Source organism: Macaca mulatta, chromosome 11, assembly GCF_049350105.2.
Source record: "Macaca mulatta isolate MMU2019108-1 chromosome 11, T2T-MMU8v2.0, whole genome shotgun sequence".
NCBI lineage: Eukaryota > Metazoa > Chordata > Mammalia > Primates > Cercopithecidae > Macaca > Macaca mulatta.
The window spans coordinates 133,535,990-133,563,793 of record NC_133416.1 but is presented as its reverse complement, the minus strand read 5'-3'; the positions used below and the strand labels follow the sequence as shown (position 1 = coordinate 133,563,793).

General features: G+C 41.2%; 1 long non-coding RNA gene across 1 annotated transcript; it reads right to left on the bottom strand.

The window, feature by feature from the left end:
* Positions 1-7,401: 7,401 nt before the first annotated feature.
* On the bottom strand, positions 7,402-16,004 carry LOC106992493 (uncharacterized). Its single transcript, XR_013401757.1, has 5 exons — positions 15,899-16,004; positions 15,625-15,751; positions 11,168-11,284; positions 9,058-9,156; positions 7,402-7,589 (listed from the first exon to the last, which is right to left on the bottom strand). It is a non-coding gene; the product is annotated as an uncharacterized LOC106992493 (long non-coding RNA).
* Positions 16,005-27,804: the final 11,800 nt, after the last annotated feature.

Sequence of the window (27,804 nt, the reverse complement as noted above, 5' to 3'; positions counted from 1 at the left end):
GAGAGAGGTGTCCCAACCTTACCTGCAATTGTGAACCACAATCACATCTCCTGCTCCCAGCTCTCCAAATTTCCAGAGACAGACACTCCACAAGCCAGACTCCTTTGCCATGACACTGCTCAAGACGTGCTTCATCTATTTCAATTTCTGATTTGCACTGAGGAGAGAAAAGCAATCTATCATCTCTTAGGGGAAGAAAGCCATTTGGAAGAATCTATTTTGTACATTCATAACAGCATTGCTGGTTCTTAATGAATATCAAATAACGGCAGCAAAAGAAAGAAATAGGGAGACAGAGAGGAGGGGAGGAAGGATGGAGAGAGGAAAGATGGGAGGAAGGGAAGGAGGAAAAGAAGGAAGGAAAGAATAAGGGAGGGAGCAAGGGAGGGAGAGATAATCCTATGAAAGAATCCTCAGAGTTGCCCATAGCCCCAGACACCCTAAGTAGTCAACAGACAAATTTATTTACTTCTTTTCATAGGTGGAAAAACAAACCATGTAAGTAACTTTTCACATACAAGTGAATTTGAGGCACCTGAGACTTTAATGTGTGGACAGATAATAAAAATTCTGTTGAAATTTTTTTTCATGTATCTGTGCCTAAATTAATATTCTGAGATGTTATCATCTTTTAATTCAGGTTCTCTTTGTAGTTTTCCTTTTTCTACCCCCTTCCTGCCCAACAGAGTCAGATTTCTGTTCATTGCCTCATGGAAGGTATGAGGAAGAGTGGAAAACAGAAATACCTTATTATTTTTTGGCACTTAATTTATAAAGGGCTGGTTCTTAGGAGGCACTGATAGCTACCACGTACACAGTTAGCATGTGCTGGGTGTTATTTCACGTTCTTTGTTCTTAACTCATTTAACTCTTACAGCAGTTCCATATCATCTCTATGCTACAGAACGGGAAAATGAGGCACAGAGAGGTTAACGAAGTTGCAGGTGTGTACAGATAGTAAGGGGCAGAGGCAGGGCTTGAACAAAGAAGTCTGGCTCTAAAGTCCAGACTCTGTGTCACCCCACTGTAGGGTTTTATAACACTACGATGCCTCACTATGCTAACATGCTTTTCTCAAAACCTAAGTTGAGTTTTTGAGGAGATAAATGGAATATGGTTGTCAAGTTTTGGTAAGATCTTTTGCTTACCAACAGTAAGAGAGAAAGACTTGCACACTCAAAAACAGTGTCCTCCTCCAAGTGCCTGGAGGAGGAATGGACCTAGGAACAAAGAGGACCTCCAACCAGATCTTGGCAGGGCCTCTGGAGGAAGAGGGGGAGAAGGAAGGGCTCTGTGTGCAGCTTCCAGAGGTCCCCAGTCCTTGAAAGAAGCCGATTTTCCATAAAACTGATGAGCTGCTGAACCTTCATTGGCTTAGATCTATCTCTCAGTCCTCAGGAAGATGTGCTGGCCATGTGTTCACACTGTGACATGCAAAAGATGCTTTAATTACGGTCCATCAAGACCTTTGTTCAATGAGGTTGATGCAAAAGTCATTGTGCTTTTTGTCATTACGTTCAATGGCAAAAATCTTAATGACTTTTGCACTAACCTAACAATTTCTCCTCTGTCACGCATCCCCAAGTTGCATGATGGTCCAGTGGCTGCAGGCAAGTTTGCCATGTGGCTAAGGGTTCTTTGAGTTGTGTGTGCATTTGTCTGGGTTTAGTGGGATGTATTTATATGGCTGAACTCAGTTATCAGTATAGTTATGGCATCTGTCTTGCTGTAGGAGGAGCTTCCAGGAGTAATTCCCCCCACTGTGTCAACCCACTCAAAGGTGCTGGGTCAGGGTTTATTTCCTAATATGAGCTTGTTCTAGAAGTGAGTCTGACGTGGATAGTGCAGGAGAAACAAGTTTTGAAATGAATGGAGGGAGAAACTTGTTTATAATTATTGCTCCAATCATCAGAGGTATAAAACTATCCATTAAAGATTTGGTTTTCATCAATGCTTAGTCACAAAAAGATTTCTGATGATTCAATGTTATCTGCAACATGTTTGCATTTCCCCACAATTCATATGTTGAAGCCTTAACCTCCACCCTCCCCTCGTGGGTGTATTTGGAGATGATGCTTCTAAGGAAGTAATTAGAATAAATGAGGTCATAGGGTGTGGCTTGATCATACAGGATCAGTGAATTTATATTGAAAGGATTGGATGTCTTTTGGTAGTAAAATATTTTGACTTTGATTGTCATCAAAAGCATCTTGAAGCATCTCGAAGGCAATTCTTTAAAATTCCTTTTTAATTCTTCTGTGTTTGTTTATATGTTTTTTTAAAAATCAAACATTCCCAGTTACATCAGTGTATATGTCAACTTCCTGGCAAGGCCACCTGATTATTGTGGTATTGACGAGAAAGCACCCTCCTAGCAGCACAGAGCCTCATTCCTTTGTGTAGTTCATGGGTCTCTGAAAAGCCTCCTGCATGGGCATTAATTGCTATTCAGAGCTAACTCTGGAGATTTTTGTCTTTCTGAAGGTTTGCCTGTCAGTGTGACTGGATTATCTGGCTATTAAACTGTGGTCCTTTCAGCATGCCAACCCTCTAAAGAGACTGTGCTAGCAACTCAAGAGATAAACAAAGAGGTGACTTTCTGTAAGTGTAAGCAAACTCCAGCCTTACTCTTAGAAACAACTGACAATCCAATGTGCTACTTAATCAATCTGCAAATAGCTACTGCGTGGCCTCTGGGTGCTGGACACTATCAGAACATTAGCACTGTGGGAGTTCAGTCAGGTTGGTGGGAAAAATATTGCTTATAATAGCCACAAACCCTCTTGGAAGGCCTGAGAGTTTGCATAACTTTGGTAATAGATCTGGCTGCAGGTGGCCTGTTCACTTTACCTTTAGTTAAATAAATTACAGTAGTAACAAAGGAATGTGGGAAGTTATCTATCTAGATTGTTTACTCATGTGGTCCTAAGACTAACCTTTGATCTACTGTGGGTGCTTAATTGCTTTCTACTCTGGAAGTCCACAATGTCAATTACCCTCTAGTGGTGTTGACTCAAGCCTTCGTCAATTAATCTTTATTGAATAAATGCGAGTCTCGCTGGCAAGTCGAGGCCGCGGTCCCAACTGTTTACAGAACTCTGCTTGGAGTCTGTAAGCAGCTCAGACACTCAGCCGAACTCGCAAAACAAAATATCTGTGTGTCAGCGTACTTCATTCATCCGTCGTTGGGTCAGGGTCTGCGGGACAGACCCCCGCATAGCACCATGCTGGGTAACATCTATCAGATGAGGATTTTAAAAGTTAGGCTATTGGGTTTGTTTTAAGGTGATGTGCTTTCTAATTTTGAAGTTTGAGAATTTGGAGAAGAGAGGAATTGAGGAGTTGGGCCAGAGATTAAGCACATTTCCTGCTTTGTCATGGAGAAGAGGATTAATAAAACATAAATTGTGAACAATCAGAATAGAAATGATGTAATACTTAAACATTATGAGATTAGAGGTGATTGGCGTTTTCTTTTTATCCTTTTTATGTTTTGGCCAATTATTAAATATTACTTGCATAGTTAAAATAAGATGAAGGTAAAATAGTACCTGTATTACTTAGGATGCTTCAGCTCTAATAGGATAAATACCCAACCAGCAGCAGCTTCACCCAGAAGGAATATGAATTGCTTCTTTCGCAAGAATTGGGAAATCTGTGGTTCTGTGCCTTTGTTCAGATTTCCATGATGTCACGTCAGGTTTAACCACTTTTCCTCTTTCTTCACTGTCATCCTCTCCGTTTTGGCTTTTTCTCCTCTTGGCTGTCATCTCACGGTGACTAGATGGCGGGAGCAGTGCCAAGCATTACATGTGTGTCCCAAGCAGGAAGGAAGAAGGCGACAAAGCGGCTTTCAGCTTAGGGGTTTCTCCAGCAGACACTCCCCCTCTGGCTGAAGAGAGGCCACGAAAACCAGTGTCTGATAAAAGGGAGCTTGACGGCCATGATTTTCAGCTGTGGCCAATCAGAATCTATGTACTGTGGGTGGGCTGTGGCCAATCAGAATCTATGTACTGTGGGTGGGCTGTGGCCAATCAGAATCTATGTACTGTAGGTGGGCTGTGGCCAATCAGAATCTATGACTCTGGGTGAGCTGTGGCCAATCACAATCTATGTACTGCGGATGGGCTGTGGCCAATCAGAATCCATGTACTGTGGGTGGGCACGTTGGACTGCCGTCACGTAAGGATTCTATCAGCAAGAAAATTCCCAGATGGGTAGACAAGTAAAAATGTCAGCCCCTACCTTCACCACCCTCCTTTCCTCTCGTGTCGAGAGCCCTAAAGATAACCCGATTCTCAGCTGGGGCTCTTTTATGAAGAGCCGGTAGCCATAAGAAACAGGAGAGAAAATTCTGATTCTGAATGTATCAACTTAGCCTCTGACACTGCACACAATGCTGCACCCCAGAGCCCCCACTTTTTTTGGGTAGACGGCCGTCAGAATCCAAAAGTTATATTATTCTGAAGATCTGTTTGTTGTAAACAACAAACATATATAAATAGAGGCCCATATACAAGTAAAACAAACAGAAAAGGTTTGTTTATGCTTCTAAGATTCACTCTAAGGGGTTTTTTGAATTCAAAATTGTTTGTTTTACTTGTATATGGCCCTGTGAATTTTCCAGTAGAAAAGAGTCATGCTTCTGTGTAAGTGCAGAATAATAGCAAAAGAACATGTCCCTGGAGAAATTGGAGACAGCCAGTTCTCTGCTTGAGAAAATCTTATGGAGAAATGTATTTCTTTCACACATCTGTGGGAGAAAGATAAATAAGGAACCGGGGAATGGAAAGAGCCGCTTCCAATCAATTAATCCACCAAAGCCACCTTTTGCAGATGGCCCTGTGATTGGTGTCCTCCATCCTGCAGCCTAGGCTTGATGCTTAGGTCTTGTATGTATGTGAGCTGAGCAGTCTTCTCTTAAGATGCCTGAAGTCCCACTACTAACAAGATCTTTAAGCGTTTCCCTTTCTAATCTTCTGCTGTGAAAACAAAAACAGTTCTTCTAAGGCACAAGAAGAATAAATAATACAAGGGGACCCTAATGTTACATTGGTGGGATGAGATTAAAGACACTGTTTTGTTTTTTGGTTTTTCTTTTTTGTTTTTGTCTGTGTGAGACGGAGTTTCGCTCATCAACCAGGCTGGAGTGCAGTGGTGCGATCTCGGCTCACTGCAACCTCCACCTTCCAGGTTCAAGCAATTCTCTCGCCTCAGCCTCCTGAGTAGCTGGGATTACAGGCATGAGCCACCATACCTGGCTAATTTTTGTATTTTAGTAGAGACTGGATTTCACCATGTTGTTCAGGCTGGTCTTTAAGTCCTGACTTCAGGTGACCCACCCACCTCGGCCTCCCAAAGTGCTGGGATTACAGGCATGAGCCACCGTACCCGGCCTAAAAATGCTTTTATTCCTTGTGAAAGAAATTGACAGAAGGAGCATCCTGGACAAAGTAGAACAATCAGAGAGGTCACACCTTATGCTGCTGTGTGCTTCTAAAAACCGCACAAGCATGAAAATTACGCATGGTCAAAATGGCTCAATAAACTCTACAGAAATAGTGTTTTCCTCCAAGGTCGCAGATCACCAGTCATTTGTTGTACCAGGACCTGACATATATCTTCCTTTACCACCCCCTTTTTGAGAGATTACCAACACTCAATCAAGGTGAGGTTTTCTTGATGCAGCTATTATAACAAACTCAGCTTTACTTCATCAGCATGTTTGTCTGACGGTATTTCTGGGGTAGCTGATAGTTGACACTAGGAAGCCTAAGATTAGAGCCATAATTACACATTTAAGGTCTCTTGGTGTCATAACCATACTCTGCCCTTTGAGGAGAGTAAATCAACCACTGGTATTTCAGCCACTGCTTTATGGCTTTGTATTGGTATTTTCCCATTTTGCCCACTTAAACTCTTTCAGCAGTGGTGTCTGTGCTCAGGTCAGAGGCAAATCTGTAATTCCTATGGATGGTGGATAGGATGTCGCCATTAGAATTTCATAGACAGGAGGGAGAAGAAACACCAGTGAAGAAAGAAAGTCTTTAGAGGACCTCAAGTAATTTAATACCTCAGAAAGCCATAATGTAAGACATGAGAGATAGATTTTAATTAAGCTGATATCCTCGATGTCAGGCCAGCCTGCAGTGTGCTCTCCCATGAGTGTTTATTGTCCCACTTTCCCACATAAAATGCAGGGCGTTTCATCTGTGGAAATTCCTTGAAGGGAGTTGGCTCTCAGCTGTTCTCAGCCTGAAGAGGAGGTTCAAGTAGGTATTGGAACCCTTGTTAAAAGGTTAAGTTTTCGGCCGGGCACGGTGGCTCAAGCCTGTAATCCCAGCACTTCGGGAGGCCGAGACGGGCGGATCACAAGGTCAGGAGATCGAGACCATCTTGGCTAACCCGGCGAAACCCTGTCTCTACTAAAAAATACAAAAAACTAGCCAGGCCAGGTGGCGGGTGCCTGTAGTTCCAGCTACTCGGGAGGCTGAGGCAGGAGAATTCCATAAACCCGGGAGGCAGAGCTTGCAGTGAGCTGAGATCCGGCCACTGCACTCCAGCCTGGGCAACAGAGCGAGACTCCGTCTCAAAAAAAAAAAAAAAAAAAAAAGGTTAAGTTTTCTAGAAATAATGAGTGGTCAGCAGATCCTACTAGGTAAGAAACAACCTTCTGTTTCTGAAGAGTAGAAAAAGAGGACTAGAAGAGGCAACACTTAATCTGAAAGATTACTCATAATGAAATTTGAGGCACGTCAAGAGGTTGCCACTCAGATCGTAGCAGACCCAAGGCCCAAGCAGAAGATTGCGGCTGCCTGGGTGGAGGATGTCAATCATGAGAGGCAGGTGCAAAGTTGGATTTCCAGAAATAACACAAGGAGCTAGGGAGTGTGCCAGACTCATTTATGACCTCTGGATTCATGGCCAGAAAAGCAGGTAAAGAGGCAGCTGTGGCTACCAGCTGATAGGCCTCCCAGCAGGCAAGATGTCCCTAGGCGGTTTGTGGTCCACACTGACTGGGGTCTCACTGAGGGTCACACCTTCACTAAGTATCTTCTTTCACTTTCCTCCCCAACAAGAGCACTGCTCCCTGTGGGTTGCCTGAAGATTTAAGCTACTTATATATACTTAGTTGTCATAAAATACCATGAGGACTGTGTCGCTTATTGGGTATGCTCACTCTCATTTTTACAAGGATACAAATTGGCTTATTTTTATTTTGTTTTATTTTATTTTATTTTATTTTGGTGAGTCAGTTCCTGCCTCATGAGGCACAAATGTAAATCCATCCCAACCCACAGAATAATAGCAAATCAACAATGAACCTCCCCACCCCACTGGCCCCAGGATGCTGCTCTGCAGCTGGTTCATACTGAAGTTCTATCTGAGGTCAGAGACTTACACATTTTAAGGATTTTGTTTTATTCCAAGCCATTTGTTTTTCCTTCTGTATCAGATTTGCCTGTATATGAAAATATGCTGCATAAATTATAATCTTTGCTCCTAATGTGTATTGCTAAGTTGCTTGTCACTTTTAGCAGCAGTTTCTGTTTAATGACCATTCTCCTTTTAATTCAAGTGTTAAGAATCTGTAAAAGACAAAGTGCATATGGTAATGCTTCCTAACCCCTTGTTAATTTATTATGTATTAGTATGCTCAGTAGCTACCGTATATAGCCTGAATAGAGCCTACTCTGTTACACTCTCCAAAATTATTGTGCTAATGCAATGAGACAATCATTGCTCAATAGCAAAACAGTGTCTGACATATGCTAAGTGATCAATAAAAATCAGCTAGTACTTTTATTAAAGATATTTAAGTTATTCACTTATTAACTCTGCAAGGAACAACTGTACAAGAGGCTCTGTGTACACCAGTTGAGAGAAAAGGCATGTTTATCTAGACTAAACTTAGTCTAGGTTTTGAGATCCCAGGAGCATAGACAGATACTGGGGAAGAATAAGATAAGTTTACACAGTCTGGCCAAGATGGTGAAGCCTCGTCTCTACTAAAAATACAAAAAAAAAATCTGGGCATGGTAGAGGGTGCCTGTAATCCCAGCTACTTGGCAGGCTGAAACAGAGAACTGCTTGAACCCAGAGGCAGAGGTTGCAGTGAGCTAAGATCGCGCCACTGCACTCCAGCCTAGGCAACAGAGTGAGACTCCATCTCAAAAAGAGATAAAAAAGAGATAATTTTACACATGTTGCTTGAGCTTCTCTTTAATTCATTTAATTTTGTAGTTATACAACAATAGATTAGCTTGGTTTTATCTGTATTTACTCTTGGAGTTTAACCCATCAATGGATGGCTCATTCCTGGGAGAACAGGAAACGACAGCACACTGTACTATAACTGGTGACAAAGTGCTTAGTGGCAGAGCCAGAATCAACAGCCATCTGCTGCCAGTGTTAGCATTTTTCTGTGTCAATAATAGCAATATGCACTGCGATGTATCCATGAGTGTTTACTCCATCACAGATAATTTATTTAATTTGCCCAAGACCCTGGTGAGGAATTAGCCTCATTAAACAACTCTTTATGAAACAAATCTTAAATCAATATGGGAGATCCTCAGACTCCAGATTTTGTGCTCATTGTATATAGTTTTTTTCCAGGTCTTGCTACTTTTCAATATTTTAGGTGACAGAATTATCATTTTAAAAAATGTACTTAACAGTGCTAAGCCTTAAGTTCAATATTATGTTCAGAGAAAGCTTTCCAAAAAGGGAAAAGCAATGAAAATACAACCTTGTCAAATTTGGTACTTTTTTTTTTTTTTTTTTTTTACTAATCCTCAATTTCGTTTTCTATTATGGTTTTAAAGTTAGAAAATATATATTTTAACCTTTTTGTTATTTATTTGCTTTAATATTGAAAGCCTCTCAGGGGTGTACTACCCAGAATCTCTGCTCACATTTGCCTGCCGTACCTTTTCCCTCAGAGACACAGGCGTTTGTATCACCTGCCCCTCTCTGAGCTTTTGCCAAACTGCCCCCCACCAACAACCCCACACACACACTGGTGCAAGGCTTCACATTTAGCTGCAACATTACCACAGGTTGATTGAAGGATCTCCTGGAAGTGCTGCCTCATCTCTCTTCCACATGGCCAAAGTCAAAGCAAGCAGAAAGAGGTATATAGAAGCCCCTCCACTGAAAATTCAGAAATCCCACTGGGAATTTATTTTTTCTCATTCAGAAAAAGGTGACCTTTTACTACCCTCACAGAGAAAGTAGAAATTTTCTCTTCTCAGAAATATCCATGAGGATTGATACTGGCTATTGATTGAAGTTTAAATCTGACATTCACTTCTATTATTCCATGAATATCACATGTTCCATGGATCTTGACATGTTGACAGTGTCTAGTACAGCCTTAGACTGCAGTCACAGCAAGAAGCTGAGGACTCGCCAGTAGAACATTCTTGAAACAAACTTCTTAAATGTTTTCTGAAATGCATTTAAAGACATTTCCTTGCATATCCTCATTCATTTATCTAAATCCCTATTTTGCTAAATTCAAACCTTAGCAGTACAAACTTTGAAGACAATATGTTTTCATATATTCACTACTCACTGGAAAAATTAGTGCTTCCTACTATTTTTCCTAGAACTGTATCCTTTAAAGGTCTGGAAAGCAGTGGAAAGGCAGAACAATGGGTCTAATTACAGAGATGTTCTAGTTTTAATTTTAATCACTTAGTAGTACCCAGACTATTATTTATGTGATCATGAAAAATAAAAATAAAAACTAATTGTGTGGGTAAACTCTGATTTTAAAAACCATTTTTCCAATATTTAGCCTTGTCAGCATACATAAAAGAAATATTTTTGCATTTATAATATTTTAGGGGCTAAAGTACACTGATTAAATGTACTGTTTTGAGTGAATCATAAGTAATGCAGCCTTTACACTTTGGACTATAAAAAATGCCATTCACATTTAATTACATCTCATCACCAATCTTTCTTAACGGCCACTTAAGGCTTTAAACTCATCAGAGCAACATCCGGTTATAAAAAGGGTCTTCCAGTGTGGCAATTCCTCAAGGATCTAGAACTAGAAATACCATTTGACCCAGCAATCCCATTACTGGGTATATACCCAAAGGATTATAAATCATGCTGCTATAAAGACACATGCACATGTATGTTTATTGTGGCACTATTCACAATAGCAAAGACTTGGAATCAACCCAAATGTCCATCAATGACAGACTGGATTAAGAAAATGTGGCACATATACACCATGGAATACTATGCAGCCATAAAAAAGAATGCGTTCATGTCCTTTGTAGGGACATGGATGCAGCCGGAAACCATCATTCTAAGCAAACTGTCTCAAGAACAGAAAACCAAACACTGCGTGTTCTCACTCATAGGTGGGAATTGAACAACGAGAACACTTGGACACAGGAAGGGGAACATCACACACCGGGGCCTGTTGTAGGGAGCAGGGAGGTGGGAGGGATAGTATTAGGAGATATACCTAATGTAAATGACGAGTTAATGGGTGCAGCACACCAACATGGCACATGTATACATATGTAACAAACCTGCACATTGTGCACATGTACCCTAGGACTTAAAGTATAATAATAAAAAAAGAGAAAGCCAACTGTAGAGCAAGAGAAATAAAATTAAAACAAAAACAAAAAGCAAAAACAAATGAAGAGGGTCTTCTAGTCCAGTAACACCCACTTTCTAGGTGTATGTCAACAATGAATTCATTCCCTAATTACCTTAACAAAGGTGGGTTGCATGCTTTCTAAGGGCCGGGTGTTTTGTTAGGTTTATTCATACTTGTTTTATAACTTCACATATGTTAGCATCATCACTTTGTAGGAAAGAAAACTGAAGATTAGAGAGTTTAAGTTGTTTGCCCAAAAAACACTTATCAAGTTTTAATTTGGATCTGTGGCTTCCTCTGTAACCAAATACTACAATTTCAGTGTCAATTTTTCTCATTGGAAAGTGCATTGAAATGGTGTTTTAGTGGGTCATCCTACTAAATGCTTCCTTCCTTCCTTCCTTCTCTTCTTTCTTCTTGACTTTACTGGGGTTTAAAAAAATCTCTTTTTCTAGCAATACAAACGTTTGAGTAAGCAAAATATTTCTGTCAAAGTGATAATTTGTGTATGTGAAGCAAAACATCTCAACTTACTGAAAACTTGATTTTTAAATTCCAAGCCTGCTCTCCAGTTGTTGACACACATCTGAATCTCAGAGGAACGTTTTGGCCCAGGGAAAGATGTGGCACTCATCAGCCTAAGGACAGTACCTGGAACGAACAAACAAAAAAGTATAAAAGTGGGTGAGATATCAAAAGAGGGTGTGTAGATTGAGAAGACCAGTTGGCTGAGATAAAAAAACAACCAACCAACTAATCAACCAAAAAACAAGACAGCCCTCAGGGAACAGGCTTATGCAGAAGGCAGGCAGAGGCCCGGGAACCATGCCGGAGTAAGGAGATGGCAGCCGAAGTCAGAGAGAGGCCTGGTGGCTGAGAAAACCGCAAGAAATAAAGAAGAGTTGGGTATAAATCTAGTATCTTAAATCTGAGTTATCAAGGTCAACCTTTAACCAAAATCAATATCTAAACGTTGCCAAAAAATAATAGCAACCCATTGGACAACCGTCAATGCCCATTGGATCCTGAGATCCTGGTCTCTAAAACTAACTCAGCTGGAAGAATCCAGGACTCATTGGAGACTGACTTGTTCCAAGTCTTGGGGCAAAAATAAATTCAGAAGGTGGTACCAACTTGCCGACATTGCTGGAAAGCAAGAATGCATTTTAAATTTCAAAAGAAATGCTAAAGGAGCAGAGAAATTTAATAAAGGGCTTTTAGGAGCCCAGTTGTTCAAAGCTTTAAAAACAGAACTCACAGCAATGAATTATTGAAATAAGTTGAGTTAATGAAAGGTGGTGAGTTAATTATATACAAAGGAAAAAAGGATTCAAAAGGGAGACTATAATAACATATTTTTATTGAAATAAGTATGTGGCATTTGTGTGTGTCTCTCTCTAAGTGTGTGTGTGGGTGTGAGAGAGAGAATTTTACTTATTCTGTTAATTACATGGCTGTATGTATGTGTGACAAAATTAATGATATCAATTGTATGATGTTTTAGAATATGTTGAAACGGAACTATAGTAATATGTTTTATAATAACTGACATTTTATGTATTCTGTCTATTATTTAGGATTTATTAAGTAATAAGACAAGAACAGCCATTTTAAAATGTCATTTAATTTCTCTAAGGAAATTTAATGACTGTGGAACTGAATTTGGTACTGAATGTTCAAAAGCCTAAAAGTTTTTTCAAAGTCTTTATGTATATTTAAACAAAACCACGTCAATTTTGTTGTGAGTGTTCCTCATTTTCTACTCCTGAATGCACTGAATGACTGTTTTTTATTCTAGTAATGATATGGCTATATGTGCATGCAACGAAATTAAAATTAATTGCATCAATTGTATGATTTTTTTGTCCCAGAGGGCCTGGATTAATAGAAGTCCAGTTTCAATCAGGCAATTATCAACAGTGCCCAAACAGGACTGAAATATTTATTTGATTTGTCAGTAAAGGTGGAGTAGGATGACCTCAGCGGAGCCAATTCAATTGATTGAGCGTTGAGGCAGGAATACTGGAAGGTGTGTGTCCTTGAGAGCATTAGTCCCTAAAACGAAAGAGCCAGACAGAAACACAAGAAGTGTGCAGAATGCCAATGTGTGTGTATCTCATAATGTCTGGAAGATCAGTGTCCCTGCCAGGAAGGAAGAATATGGAAAACATGCAGAACAAAATCAGTAGCTAATGCATCAGTCTCACCAAGGGCTAAAGCAACTGAGCAGGAGGTCTGACTCCAATCAGAACTGGGCAATGTGGGACTGGAATCCAAGGTGCTGGGCTGTAAGGTCATTGCGCTTTGAAACAGGGACAAATAAAACACTTGAAAAGGCCGAACAAGGCAGTCCATGGGGTGAGAAAAATCACCCGGTGTATCTGCTGCTCTAGAGCTGCTCCCAGCTGAAAATCTCTAATCTTTAGCTAATTGAATCCCACTGAGGAGGTAACTTGTACAATTTTTGAAGAATAAATTCCAATATGTCTGGGATAGTAATTCCAATTTTCTGGAAATATTAAAATGATTTCCTTAGTATCTCTTTAAGCTCAGGAAAATTTAGAATCAACAAAACAGATGATGAATTATATCAAATCTGTATATTGTATTTATTTGCTAAGGTAAGAAGTAATTGGGGAAGTTTTTGGTACTTAAAACATTTGTAATTGTTAAGACAATTTGTCTTATTAGATTACAGATTCATCTTTCTTTTCCAGTTAAAATGCAATTTAGAAATCAATTTTTTACTTTTGTCTTTAAGTTGAAAAGTATAAGAAATTAATCTAAATACAAAAACAATAATAGAATGTAAAAATAACATTTATTTATTATATTTCTGGGCTTGTTTAAATGCTTAAGATAGTTTTGCTTATTAAATAGCATATGAATTGCTTTACAAGAGAGTGGATATATTCAATTTACAAATACTGTTTAAAATATTTAAAGAAATTTAGTTAAGGCTTTCAAAATTGTCTTATAAATATTGAAATAGATTTGCAAATAAAATATTAAACTTGTAAGTTGAACATAATGACTTATGGAAAATCTTAAGTTTGGCATTTTATTTACTTGAATATTTTGATTAGTAATTTAAAAGGCAAGGAGCCACAGATAATCTTCTCCATGCACTGAAGCCACCCCTCAAGGCAACAACTCATACTAACAAAGTGGAATGAGCTGCTACTGGGACACGGACCACTCTGGGAGGGTAGGTGGAAAGAGAGGAGCAGGAAACAGAAGCTCATTCATGGAAACCAAAAGGAACAATAAACCAGAGCTGCCAAGAGAAGCACAGAGGATCTTCAAAATATAATACTAAGGGGAATATAGATCTAGACCGCGGTGCAATATTTGTGAATTTAAAACACATGCATACACAACCTGTAATTATACACTATGCAAAGATTCAAAAATACCACACAAGGGCATACGTCAAGCACATGGGCACCTCCGCAAGGAAGGGGTAATGGTAGATGAGAGAAGGGAGAAAATGAGAGGGCCTGGCAGGAACAATCGTGATAGGACCATAAACTAAGGAGTAGGATCAACCAAACCCATGGCTGCCTGTGTTTTAAATTGTTTTAAAAGAATAAAGAAAAGAAAACAAGGACAGAAAGGAGAGAGGGATGAAAATGAACTAAGAACCATATACTGGGGTCGATTCTATCCTGATCTGATCTGCAAAAGGCCCTTCAACTCAGCCTTCCTGTTGCAGGTTGGAAAAGATAGATAGATAGATAGATAGATAGATAGATAGATAGATAGATAGATAGATAGATAGATGGATGCACAGTTGGATGGACAGATGGACAGAGGGATGGAGGGATGGATGGATAGATACATAGATAGATAGATAGATAGATAGATAGATAGATAGATAGATAGATAGATAGATAGATAGATGGATGCACAGTTGGATGGACAGATGGACAGAGGGATGGAGGGATGGATGGATAGATACATAGATAGATAGATAGATAGATAGATAGATAGATAGATAGATAGATAGATAGATAGATAGATAGACAGATAGATAGACAGACAGACAGACAGACAGATAGATAGTTTCTAGTGGGAAATATATATATATATCTCTCTTTCTCTTCAGACTCACCTGGCTCAATAAAATACCACACTTCATGTAGTTACTATTATAAGAGCGACTTCTTTCTTTTGCCTGTCCCTTCACTGGGATCTGATAAACACTAAATACTGGTGATAATTATGAGAATAGTAACTGGAGTCTGCATTTCCAAATGTGATGAAGATAAGGTTCCCTTCTCAATTTTTTTAATATTACCATTTCTCACCATCCCCTAAATTTGTACAAGTCATTCTGAAATGAAACACCAACTATTCACACATTAACTGAAGCAATTATTTTTTTGCCCCTTCTTCCCTCTTTTTGTTCCAACCATTAAGAAATGTGAGAAACTAATTAGTCTTTATGTAAATTTAAATTAAACCATGTAAATTTTGCTGTGGGTGTTTCTACTTTTCTACTCCTGAATGCTTTCAATGAATATTATTTATTCTGGTAGTTAGATGGCTGTATGTGCGTGTGATAAAATTAAAATTAATTGCATTGATTATATGATTTTTTTTTTGTCCCAGGGAGCCTGGATTAATAGAAGCACAGTTTCAATCAGGCAGTTACCAATAGTGCCCAAACAGGACTGAAACTATTCATTTGATTTGTCAGTAAAAGTGGACTAGGGATTTCTACAGAAGCCTCTGACATTCCCATACTTTACCTCAGGACAAACTGCAAGGTGGGAAACTAGTCAACAAAATAAAGGTAAGAGTTTCCAATTTCCAAAGGTGGGAATTGTCTCTGTAGGATAGAAGTGCAGAAACACTTTCCCATAGAGGACCAGATGGTGCATATGTTAGACTTTGTGGAAGAAGAGGCAGAACTGAGGATATAATAAAAGTACAAGAAAGAAAACTCCTGACTTCTCCACGCCATCTGCTATTTCCATGTTACTCACCACTTCGGATGCTGGGCTGCAGTGCTGTGAGCCTGCCAGCTGGGTGGAACCTCTGGGAGTGGAGGGGGAATCAGGGTGGAGCTTGGTGTCTGCAGCCCACAGTGCTTGCCCACTGAGTCCCTGACTGCTGGACCTGACAAAAACAGGCAGCTGCTTGGAGTTGGCTCACAGGCCATGGTCCACTGATCCTTAGTCTAAGGAGTCACATCTACCCATAAGATGAACCATCCATGGCTAAAGATGCTTAATTGAGACAAGGGAGTATAATAATTACTGGATGAGACAGCAGGTCTTTAGTCTGGTGATGGCAGGAGCAATGGATTCACCAAACCCCTTTAATTTTCCTGCTAGCCACACTACTGGACTATATTGCCCAGCATTCCTTGCAGTTAAGTTGGGGTCATGTGACTGGGCTCCAGCCAATAAAAATGATGTGAGCCTGGCAGTAGAACTTTCTGCAAGGTTCCAGATTCCAGGGTGACCATAGCAGCTGTGTGTTATGGGGTCATAATGCAGAAAGACCAGGATCTTCAAATGACTACATAAGGCAGAGGTTTCCGCACTGCCCCCCACACTTGGGATTGTAATGCAAAGAATAAATAAATGTTTACGATGAAAACCACTGGCAGGGCCGGGCGCGGTGGCTCAAGCCTGTAATCCCAGCACTTTGGGAGGCCGAGACGGGCGGATCACGAGGTCAGGAGATCGAGACCATCCTGGCTGACATGGTGAAACCCCGTTTCTACTAAAAAAAAAAAAATACAAAAAACTAGCCGCGCGAGGTGGCGGGCGCCTGTAGTCCCAGCTACTGGGGAGGCTGAGGCAGGAGAATGGCGTGAACCCGGGAGGCGGAGCTTGCAGTGAGCTGAGATCCGGCCACTGCACTCCAGCCTGGGCGGCAGAGCGAGACTCCCTCTCAAAACAAAAACAAAAACAAAAGAAAACCACTGGCAGCTGGGGGTTGTTACAGCAGTGAAAAGACTGTGACTAACAGAGGCAGCAAGAAATAGAGGGGAGAGAGAACGGTGCCCATGTACATTATCCTGCAAACCGGGCTCACTGTCCAATGTGCTGGAAGCCAGTACTATGGCACTGGGTTTCTGAGAAAAGGAAAGCTTTATACTGCAAGTTGACTCACAAGGAGACAGGAGTGAAGCTCAAACCTGTGCTAGTTTCTATTGGGAAAAGTTCACGGGGTGGATTCCGAGATTAGTAGGTAATTGATGGAAGGAAAGGGGAGGTCTGGAAAGTCCTTGGGCATGTACAGTTATCTTTTTGCACTAACTCATGTGCAATTGCAGGGGAAGTTAGTATGAAACATGCAGTGAAAATTCAGGCTGTGATGTCAGTGGGCTCGTCCTATACAAACTCCAGTCATCCATACCAGTTCCAGCTGATTTCAGTCAGGTCTTTTACCTCATAAGTAAATTTTCAGTGCTTTAGCAAGTTGTTTCTTTTCTTATCTGCCATCCCACAACCTCAAGAATTTCTGTAAGCTACTGGTTTCTTCAACTTTTGGGGGCAGAGTTTCGTGTGTAACCCACAAAGTCCTAATAGTTCCATAATGAGGGACCCACACCTCCTAGAAAGGGGATGTTTCTGAGAGGGTCATCACTGAGGAGCAGAGCTGGACTAATACAAGATGAGACAAGACATGCCAACATAGAGGGCAGCCTTCTCAATGAGAGGCTCTCATTTTCAGATAGAAATAAGCTGTGTTTTCTCCATTTCATCTGCCTCCTGGTAAGCTATCATCCTGTGGAATCTTTGAGATGAGGCACCCATACTGTGCTCTGAAAGGAACAATAAAATTACCTGAGAGTCTTCAAAATAGGTGAGAGATAAAGGACGATGTTAGAAGAGGAGTATCCACAAAACCATGAGTATACAGAATAAGAAGAAAATATAAACTGAGAATAGAGGGAGTCAGCAACAGTGGAACACGTGGATTTTACATGAATGTGCCAACCTTATGTTGTCTATCATAGAGGAGTCACTGGGGAAATATCCTAGCAAAATTACCATGTTTAATATGAAATTTTCAACAATCAGAACTTACAGAGTACAGTAGTTAAGAGTGTGGGCTTAGAAGGAAAAAAATCTGGTATCATTTGCCAAGTCTGGGACCTAGAGCAAATTTTCACCAAGCCCCTTTCATTTTCCTGCTAGCCACATGACTGGACTACATTGCCTAGCATCCCTTGCAGTTAGGTTGAGATCATGTGATTGGGTTCTGACCAGTGAAAATGATGTAAGACTGGCAGTAGAATCTTCCGCAAGATTCAGGATTCCAGGGTGACCATAGCAGCTGTGTGTTATGGGGCTATAATGCAGAAAGACCAGGGTCTTCAAATGACTACATAAAGCAGAGGTTTCCCTGCTGCCCACACCCCCCCACAGATCCCTGCTGCATTTTCTCATCTGCTAAATGGGGATGATATTATTCTTTAATTCATAGAGATCTTGTAAGAATTAACCTAAATATTTAGGTACATCTTTAAAATGTGGCATTTATTAGGCAGTTGATAAATGCTAATTATTACGGCATTTAGTAATGCTTTAATAATAGCATTGGAGGTGTGAAAGTTGATTTGGCCGAGAAGCTCAATTGAATGGAAGCTCAACGGCCTGTTCCCATATACAATATCAGAAAAGTTATTCTGAATATTCATGGGATGCCAAGAATAATCCAAATGGGAGGATGAGAGCCCCAGCCCAATGTCAATACCTGTTTTCTATGGGAGGCTTCTTTGGAAAACCAGATATCTCATAGTTGGGCAGGTCTCCGCACATAGGCTTTACAGATCTTAGATTCTATGCCTTGTCTCTCTCACAAGGTCTCAATTCTCTGAGCTGAGTGCTGTTCTGCTGTTCATTTAAGAGTCTCCAAGTGGAGCCCATCATAGGCTAAATTGCCAAAACCCCTGGTACAGGTGTATGACTTTAGCTCAGACACCAGCACAGCCTCTGCTCTCTTCCTGTTAGCCCTTGATGTCATCCAGAGATCTGAGCTGTTGCATCTTGACCTCCAGGAGTTGGTTCCGTTGGGCCTAGGTCTTGTTTCCCAGGCCTGTCTCCATGCATGGCCTCTGCTCTGGGGCTCTTCCTGCCAAACTGCAAGATCTTTATCATCGAAGTATCCTGGGGCCAGGTATCGTATTTACACAGGAAAAACCCAACACATGGTCATGACATTGTAGTAAAGAGTCTTGGATTCAGATGGAGGAGGAGAAAGAAACCTGTCCTGGGAGTCAAGATTCCCAAAGTGCACCTTCATCTCAATTAAGAGGCATGTTAGCTCTGCTGTCTAGACATTCCTAGAGGGGAGTGAAGGGAAACAGATTTCAGGTATAGCGTTTTCTTAACTTTTATTTTAAATTCAGGGGTGCGTGTGTAGGTTTGTTACATAAGTAAACTTGTGCCATGGGGTTTTATTGTACAAATTACTTCATCACCCAGGTATTAAGCCTACTACCCATTAGTTATTTTTTTTGATCCTCTCCCTCTACCCACCCTCCACCCTCTGACAGGCCCCAGTGTCTGTTGTTCCCCTCCATATGTCCATGTGTTCTCATCATTTAGCTCCCACTTATAAGTGAGAACATATGGTATTTGGTTTTCTGTTTCTGTGTTCGTTTGCTCAGGATAATAGCCTCCAGCTCCACCCATGTCCCTGCAAAGGACACAATCTCATTCTCTTTTTTATGGTTGCATAGTATTCCATGGTGTATATGTCCCACATTTTGTTTATCCATTCTATCATTGATGGGCATTTAGGTTGATTCCATGTCTTTGCTACTGTGAATAGTGTTGCAGTGAACATATGCGTGTATATGTCTTCATAATAGAATGATTTATATTCCTTTGGGTATATACCCGTAATGGGATTGCTGGTTCAAATTGTATTTCTGTCTTTAGGTCTTTGAGGAATTGCCACACTGTCTTCCTTAATAGTGGAACTAATTTGCACTCCACCAACAGTGTATAAGAGTTTCTTTTTCTCCACAACCTCACCAGTATTTGTTATTTTTTGACTTTTTAGTGATAGCCATTCTGACAGGTGTGTGATGGCATCTCAAAGAGCTCCTGCACAACAAAATAAACTATCAACAAAATAAACAGACAACCTACAGAATGGAAGACAATTTTCCCAAACTATGCATCTGACAAAGATCTAATATCCACATCTATAAGGAACTTAAACAAATGTACGAGAAGAAAACCAACAACCCCATAAAGAGTGGGCAAAGGACACAAACAGACACTTTTCAAAAGAAGACATACATGTGGCCAACAATCATATGAAAAAAAGATCAGGTATAGTGTTTTCAGTGATGGGACAGGCATGGAGGAAGATAATCAAAGTCCTCTCATGGGACATGGCAAGGAGATTAGAATGAAAGAGAACCAGGAAGATGAGGAAAGAGGAGCAGAGACAAAAATGGAGAAAGGAGGGCAAAGAAGAGTTGGGGTGGAGAGAGAAGACTCTAAAGACAGAGAGGATGGACATATGAAGAGAACTTGAAGCTCAGGACCTGGTGGAGAGCCATGGGGTTTAACCTAAGGTATGAATGAATGTAGAGGACTACATGCTCGCAAAAGAGACATTCCGATAAGTCCTGCTCTTGCAAACAAAGCAGGGCGTTCCTTCCCTGTAAACAGGGAGGACAAAGGAGCCAGCTGCAAACAGCAGACCCTGGGGGCTTGTTTATGTGTAAACATCTTGAAAATCCAGAAAGTCAGGGAAAGGTCAGAAAAACAACAATGTGTCTTGTGACTTGGCAAGATTTCACAAACAACTGTATAAAATAAAGCAGAGCGCGCCATTCGAGGTGGCCGCCATGTTTGTTTTGTCTTGTGTTGTCTTGTGTGTTCATTCCTTTGTTTAGGAAACACACGGACCCCAACAATGAATGGAAGCAAGCCATGGCTATGGTTGCCACCAAGCCAGGAGATGTGTTTCCCCTTGATTGAGGGGTGTGAGACCCCCAGGGTCAGGGCTCCTGTTCAGTCACGGGACTCTCCATCCCAGCTCAGATGCCCCCAGAGAGGATATAGCAGTCACTCCTAGAGGCCACTGCAGGGAACTGAAAATTATTCTCTGCTCCATTTTTTGTTGGTGGGGAGAAAGGATGAGGAATTCGTCACCCCCTTGTGGGAACCCAAAATGTGCTTCTCTTAATAGCCCTGCAAGGCCACAGGGACTCTTGCTTGGGTGCAGGAAAAATGCTGCTTCCAGGGAAGAAGCAGCTCTGGCCCTGGCCTCCATTCCTTCAGTCCTCTTTAGTCTTCAGCCAGGGACAAGGACCCCAGGCTGCCCAGAGGTGAGAATGAGTCCTTGCTATTGCAGAGAACATAGGTTTGGGTTGGTGTGACTGGGGATAGGAATGGGGGTGGTCACAGGAGGCAGGAGGATCTGAAAGAGGTCTTGTTCACCAAGCACCCTCTTCTGTCACATCCCACTTGTGTGCTCACCAATGCATCATGTTAAGTAGTGCTGGACACATGCAAGATGTTTTTCTCTTCAGAGTGAGCCTCACAGGAGTAGGAAACGGGGGCTTGGGGAGGAATTGGGAGGGGAATAGGCACTCTCCTTGCAGCGCGTTGGCCCAGAGGAAAGAAAAGAAGCACTGAACATATGGTGCAGCCCTTGGCCTCTCAGGGTTCTGAGAGCAAGACCAAAGGAAGCCAGGGTAGGCATCTGGGGACAGACAGGCAGGTGGCCCCAGTCCCAACCTCCTCTGTCCCACTCTGTCTCAGATCACTGAAAAGTGGTGATGACTCTGGGAACCCCCTGTCCAGCCCCACAGTCTGGCAGCAAAGAGGAGCATGGGATTGGGATAGACCACAAGAACTCCTCTCAGTCTGCCTCCCCACCAACTGGGTGACCTCAGGCAACATGTTTCCCCTCGGTTCTGGGTCTAAAAACACCATTATGAAGAAAATATCAGAAGTAAAAATGTAATTATAAAGTGTTTACCTCAGTGCCTGGCACAGTGCAAGTGCTCAAAAGCTGAGAAACTTCAGGAAGGATGGAAGAGGGAGGAACAATTCTGAAGGAGGGAGGCTGAGCCTCCGCGATCGCTGCTGTACAGAAGCGACGTCCCACAAGCTCAACACCTGAGCCACCAAGCCCCTGTTGTGGGAGAAGAGTCTTCGTTGTCCTCACTTTGCTGTTCTCATCAAAATCTGCCCCCAAATCTGGCTGTCTTGGGAGTATAGTCACTTCTTCCAGGCTATTTCCAAGGATGCTGAAGACCACATTGCTAGGAGACCAGGTCAGAACTTGCCCATAAGGTGATTCCCCTCCTCCCACCAACTTAGAGAAGAGCAAGCTCCCATTTCTGCTTTTATAAAACCGCTGCTTCTAAAACGTATATGAAACAGCTGTTTGCAAGACACTGGGCATCAGGCAAAAGAGGATGTTGGCTCCTGAAAGATGAGAAAAAAGCAAGGCAGGCCTTACAATTGTCCAGCTTACTACAGGGATAGAGTTTCCGGTTGTAGGGCCTGCCTTGCTTTTTTCTCATCTTTCAGTGACTATTTATACTTTGTTTGGTTTGGTTTGTTTCTGGTGGGAGGGCAATTCCATTCCCTGTTATTACATCTTGGCTGAAACAGAACCTCCTCATTGCAACTTTAATTGCAATTTTAAGTAATTTTTACTCGATGTCCAATTTTGGCCACTTATTAAACAAAGTCTGTTTGAACACAGTAAGTCCACTTAACACTTAGCCATTTTATAAGGAGTGTTGCTTTGTTTCAGTGACTATTTATCCTACCCTAGGCACTGACGTATGATATTTATTCATCCATTTAAAACTCAATGATTGTTTGAGGGGTGTGCAATTATTTAAGATCTTCATTGTGGAAACAGAGGATTAAGGGATGAAGAAATACACATGAATAGCGTAGCTTGCAAATGATGAAAGCTGGATTTCAACCGAGGCAATGTCCCTAAAACCTGCACTCTTCATTGAAGAAGACGCTATGCTGCCTAGCCCAGGGTGGAGTCGTATCAACCATGACTAGAAACTTATTTTCAGAGCAATACCCCATTGGGATCTTTCACAAACAATAAACCTCTCATTTCAGTGTTAAAATATGAACCATGTCACACAGCACACTGAACGGACAAAGCTTCTTTTAAACAGAAGAGCAGTTTCCTGCTCTCGCATGGACACAGATAAGCAGGTTAATGCTTGTCAAGGGCCCAGAGTAAAACATGCTAGAGGAGGAGTCAGGAGATCTTACATAAGACATTGCACAGTTTGCTTTTCACACTGTGTGGATTAGTAGAAGGAATAGGAAGGGCCAAGAAAGGGACGGTGGGAAAGAGTGCTATCAACGCCTTCAATAATATCCAAATAGCCACATCAAAAACCAACCACTTCTGTGCACTGTCCCTCACTGTTTGCATGCCTGACATTTCACTCCTACCGTGACTCGATGAAATAGAGGTGCTCTCACTTCCCCAATTCAAAAATAAGGAGTTTTGACGCTCAGAGAAGCTGAGAGGGTCACAACCCAAGATCACATCTCTAAAGGCTGGTGAAGGTGGGAGTCATACTTAGTTAGGCCTCTGGCTGCAAAGTCCTCATTCTTACCCAATATCTTCCATTGTCTCCCCAAATGCTTTATGGAAATTAATTCATTTTCTTTCCCTAGCAGCACTCAGAGGTAAGTACTGTCATTAACTGAGGTAAGTACTATCATTAACGGATATAATTTGGATCTGTGTCCCTGCCAAATCTCATGCTGAAACGTAATCCTCGGTGTTGGAGGTGGCCTGGTGGGAGGTGTTTGGATCACGGGGTCGGACCCCTCATGAATGGGTTAGCGCCATCCCCTTGATAATGAGTGAGTTCAATTCACACAAGATCTGTTTTTTTAAAAGCGTGTGGCATCTCCCCTTTCTCTCTCTTGCACTTGCTTTTGTCATGTGAAGTGCATGCCCCCGCTTTGCCATGAGTAAAAGCCTGAAGGCCTGTCCAGAAGCTGAGCAGATGGCAGTGCCATGCTTCCTGTACAACCTGCAGAGCCGTGAGCCAATTAAACCTCTTTTCTTTATAAATTACCCATTCTCAGGTATTAATTTATAGCAATGCAAGAATGGCCTAACACCTTACCCCAAGGTTTAGTTGAAGAATCTGAGGCACAGACTGGTTAACCAATTCCTAGGGGGAAAAAATTCACCTGAACTTGATATTGCCAATTATAACAGCAGCAGCAATAATAATAACCAACAAGTACAGAGGATTTATTATGTAACTGGTACTATTCTAAATGCCTTATCTACATGAGCTCTATGAACTTATTAAATATTTTCAATTACGCCACAATATGCTTCTATTATTAGCGCTCTTCAACACATGAGACAACCCAAGCAGAAAAATGTGAAGTGGCTGCTATAGGTCATATAGATGGTAAGAGCAAAACAGATTTTACCCCAGGGCAAGCTGGCTCTAAACCCTCGCTCATAACCATTATGCTACACACACATACACACACACATTGCACACACAAATATATGCACATACAAATACAGAAGAAACATACACACTCACATACCAACATGCACTACACAAAATCATATACACATGTATATATTCACATACATATACACACATCATGCACTTACATATACACACATGTCCATAAGCACATGCACACAGATACACGTATATACACATGCACACATTCCCACATGCACACACACACAAATATACACACATTCAATATACACATAGAAAAATATATAGCAACTCATACACATATATACACATATTCAACACACGTATACACACATACACACATATGCACAAAACGCAGTATTTGACTTTACTCTTAACTATAAACAATTGTGTGATAAAAATTAAATTATAAATTTCTCCAAACACGAAAGTTTCAGGCTGCCAGTCCTTGATGCATACATGTCAGATCCAGGAGTTTTAGGATGTGTCTGGAGCCACTTTTTATTATTTCTCGCACAAAGAGAAACCCAAGCCCTTTTGACATTCAGCATTTGTGGAATGTGGATTTGCTGTTTCCTTTTTCATTAAAACAAACCCTCCCAGACTAGAATGAGGTGCAGCAGTGATGAGCTGGTAAGGGTGGTGGGGCTGTCGGATTTAGTAGATGAAAATACAGAATGCATAGTTCAATATGAATTTCAGATAAGCAATGAAGATTTTTCACATAATTATGTCCTAAATTGCAGCCCATCCTGTGTCTTACCTGCCCAGCCAATTTTATTTTATTTATTTATTTTTTTTAGGATAAGTATATCCCAAATTGCATCCTTTGTTCTATATTTTATCTGGCAACCCTGAACACAGGGCATGTGGACTGATGGCTCATCATCGAATTACTTGAGGGGCTGTCACTGGCTTCTTGCATTTTAGTCAGAAATGGAATTTAGCAAATACTGTGGGCTCCTGAATATATTGTGTGGACTTCAGAGACACCCTGCTTCCTGTGTTGTTCAACTTTATGCCTCATGCCTGTGCTTCCAGTTACAGAGAACAAACCACAGGAGGTTATTCCCTAGGGAAAGTGGACACAAGAGTGGGGGCAAAATCTATTTCTCATCACCAAAAAATTGATTGGCTAGAAATTTACCTCCACTGTCATCTTCTTCCCGAGTTGCAATAGTAAAATACAATGATTGAAACCTACTGAAACTTCAGCCTACTGTGGTCCAAAATTCGTTCTTTACAAACAGGACAACTTGCTCATGAAACAAATCACCTTAAGGGAAGTGAATTTTTCTCACTAAGATACCTAACATTTCGTAGTAATAATTATAATTCCCATTATTCTGCTGTCACTTGGTTTTGTGGACAGAACTATTACTGTATGTAAATTGTGTGCAATTGCTTAACAAGATAAAAGAAGTTTTAATCCATCTGTTTTTCAGGGTAGAAATTACCTGATCTAAATATTTCTTTTTGTCAGAAGAAAATTTTTCCCAGATGAGAATTAGGAAAATGTCGCAGGTTGAAAAAGCTGGGTATGTATTTAATACCCCCAGTAGCACACAGAGTAGCTAGTTTTATTCAACTCACTGCACAAATATGAAATTAAGTGGGTTTCACCAAATACATCTTGGGATAAAAACAAAGTCTGTCTTTAGTCCCATATGATTTAGTGAAATTCATGCACCACTGGTTTGTTATAAATTAAAGATTAGTACAGTTTTTTGGTTTGGTTCAAAATACAAGGTGACAGAAATGAATTAACTTTACAGATGTTCTTAGAAATTGTATTAGGTTCACCCAAGTAGAACAAAAGGGAGGCAGTTTTTAAGGAAAGGGATAAAATTCAAGACAGAAGTTTTCTAAAAGAAGCAATGATCTGCCAGGGTGTTACAGACAAGGAAGGAAGAAGAGTACATCCAAGGGAAGCCGGCTCATTGCCCTGCTGATGCCATGGTCAGGTGAGGAGTCCAATTATACCATGAATCATTAGCCAGAGCTGAGTCCTGCAAGAGCTTCATGAATCTGAGGGATCGAAGGAGGAGTAACAAGTCATTGCATGCATTCTCCTTCTACTGGGGTCTCCAATTCACATACATAGAGAGACCAGACCAAAAAGTTAAATGAGAGCTCCAAACATCTAAAGGTACTGAGATTGCCAAACATCTAAAGACACTGAGCCACTTAGCCCCAGCTCGTGGCTCTCATGTGGGAATAGATCTTCCAATTCCAAGAAACTCTAAATATCCAGATTAAGTGAGAGTTTCCAATGTTACTGTCACATCAAGGGTCAGGTTCCTCACGCTTCCAGTGTATGCCAAGGTCTGAGGGAAGTAGAGGGATGAGTAGCAGATAGCTGAAAGGACACTCAGGGAGCCATAGGCAGGTGAAATATGGTTTTATTTAGCAGCTCTCTCACACAGTCCGCCTTTATCTCTTCTGCCTGCTCTGGCTGCAGCCCCTCTTTGCAGCTCCTGCTGCTCCCACCCTTACAGCTGCACCCCCTGGAGCACTTGCTGGTTTCTGGCTCCCTGCTGTCCGTCTGCCCTCTCTCCCTAGAGAGTCAGCAGCTTCACTCTCTCCCTCTGGGCGTATGCCATATGTACAGTGTTAGAAGGCAGTTATACCTTTTGCAGACAGTAGTGGCTTCTAGCCAAATGTGAACTTAGACAAACAGGTTATATAACAAGTAGAGCTGTGCACCTGCACTCCAAACTCACTGAGTCACACTGGCTTGGATGTCTGCCTTGGCCTATTCTTGACCAAAGTACATCCATTTACCTTACAGCCACTGAGGTAACTAAAGTTAAAAAAAAAAAAAAAAAATAGCATGGACAAAGAAAACAAAGCTGTAGATTGATTCAGGCTGTTGACCATGAGTTTGTTACCTTTGCACGATCTCATGGTAAAAAGCATTTTTTGCATAAGACTTGGGAGAGGCTTTGTTAATAGTGTTAGTAATTTTTCTTGTTCTGCAGTTGGACACAGCTGGTTAATATTGTGTTCCAAGAATTCTTTTCCATGGGTACACCAGGGTTCTTAGCTGCCTTCCAACTTTCCTGGAGCTGCCCTGAGTTCTAATGTCTGCCTCATCTTCCTGGAAATATGATTTAGAACTGGTTTTAGGGATGCTCTAGGTCTCTTTACTGTTCTTGGTAAATGAGACAAGTATTTCTGATAGGCAATAATTTTTATTATTATTATACTTTAAGTTCTGGGGCACATGTGCAGAATGTGCAGGTTTGTTACATAGGTATACACATGCCGTGGTGGTTTGCTGCACCCATCAACCCATCATCTCTGTTATGTATTTCTCCTAATGCTATCCCTTCCCTAGCCCCCCACCCCATGACAGGCCTCATGTGTCATATTCCCCTTCCTGTGTCCATGTGTTCCCATTGTTCAACTCCCACTTACAAGTGGGAACATGTGGTGTTTTGTTTTCTGTTCCTATGTTAGTTTGCTGAGAATGAGGGTTTCCAGCTTCATCCTTGTCCCTGCAAAGGACAAGAATTCATCCTTTTTATGGCTGCATAGTATTCCATGGTGTATATGTGACACATTTTCTTTATCTAATTTATCATTGATGAGCATTTAGGTTGGTTCTAAGTCTTTGCTATTGTGAATAGTGCTGCAATAAACATGTGTGTGCATGTGTCTTTATAGTAGAATGATTTATAATCCTTTGGGTATTTACCCAGTA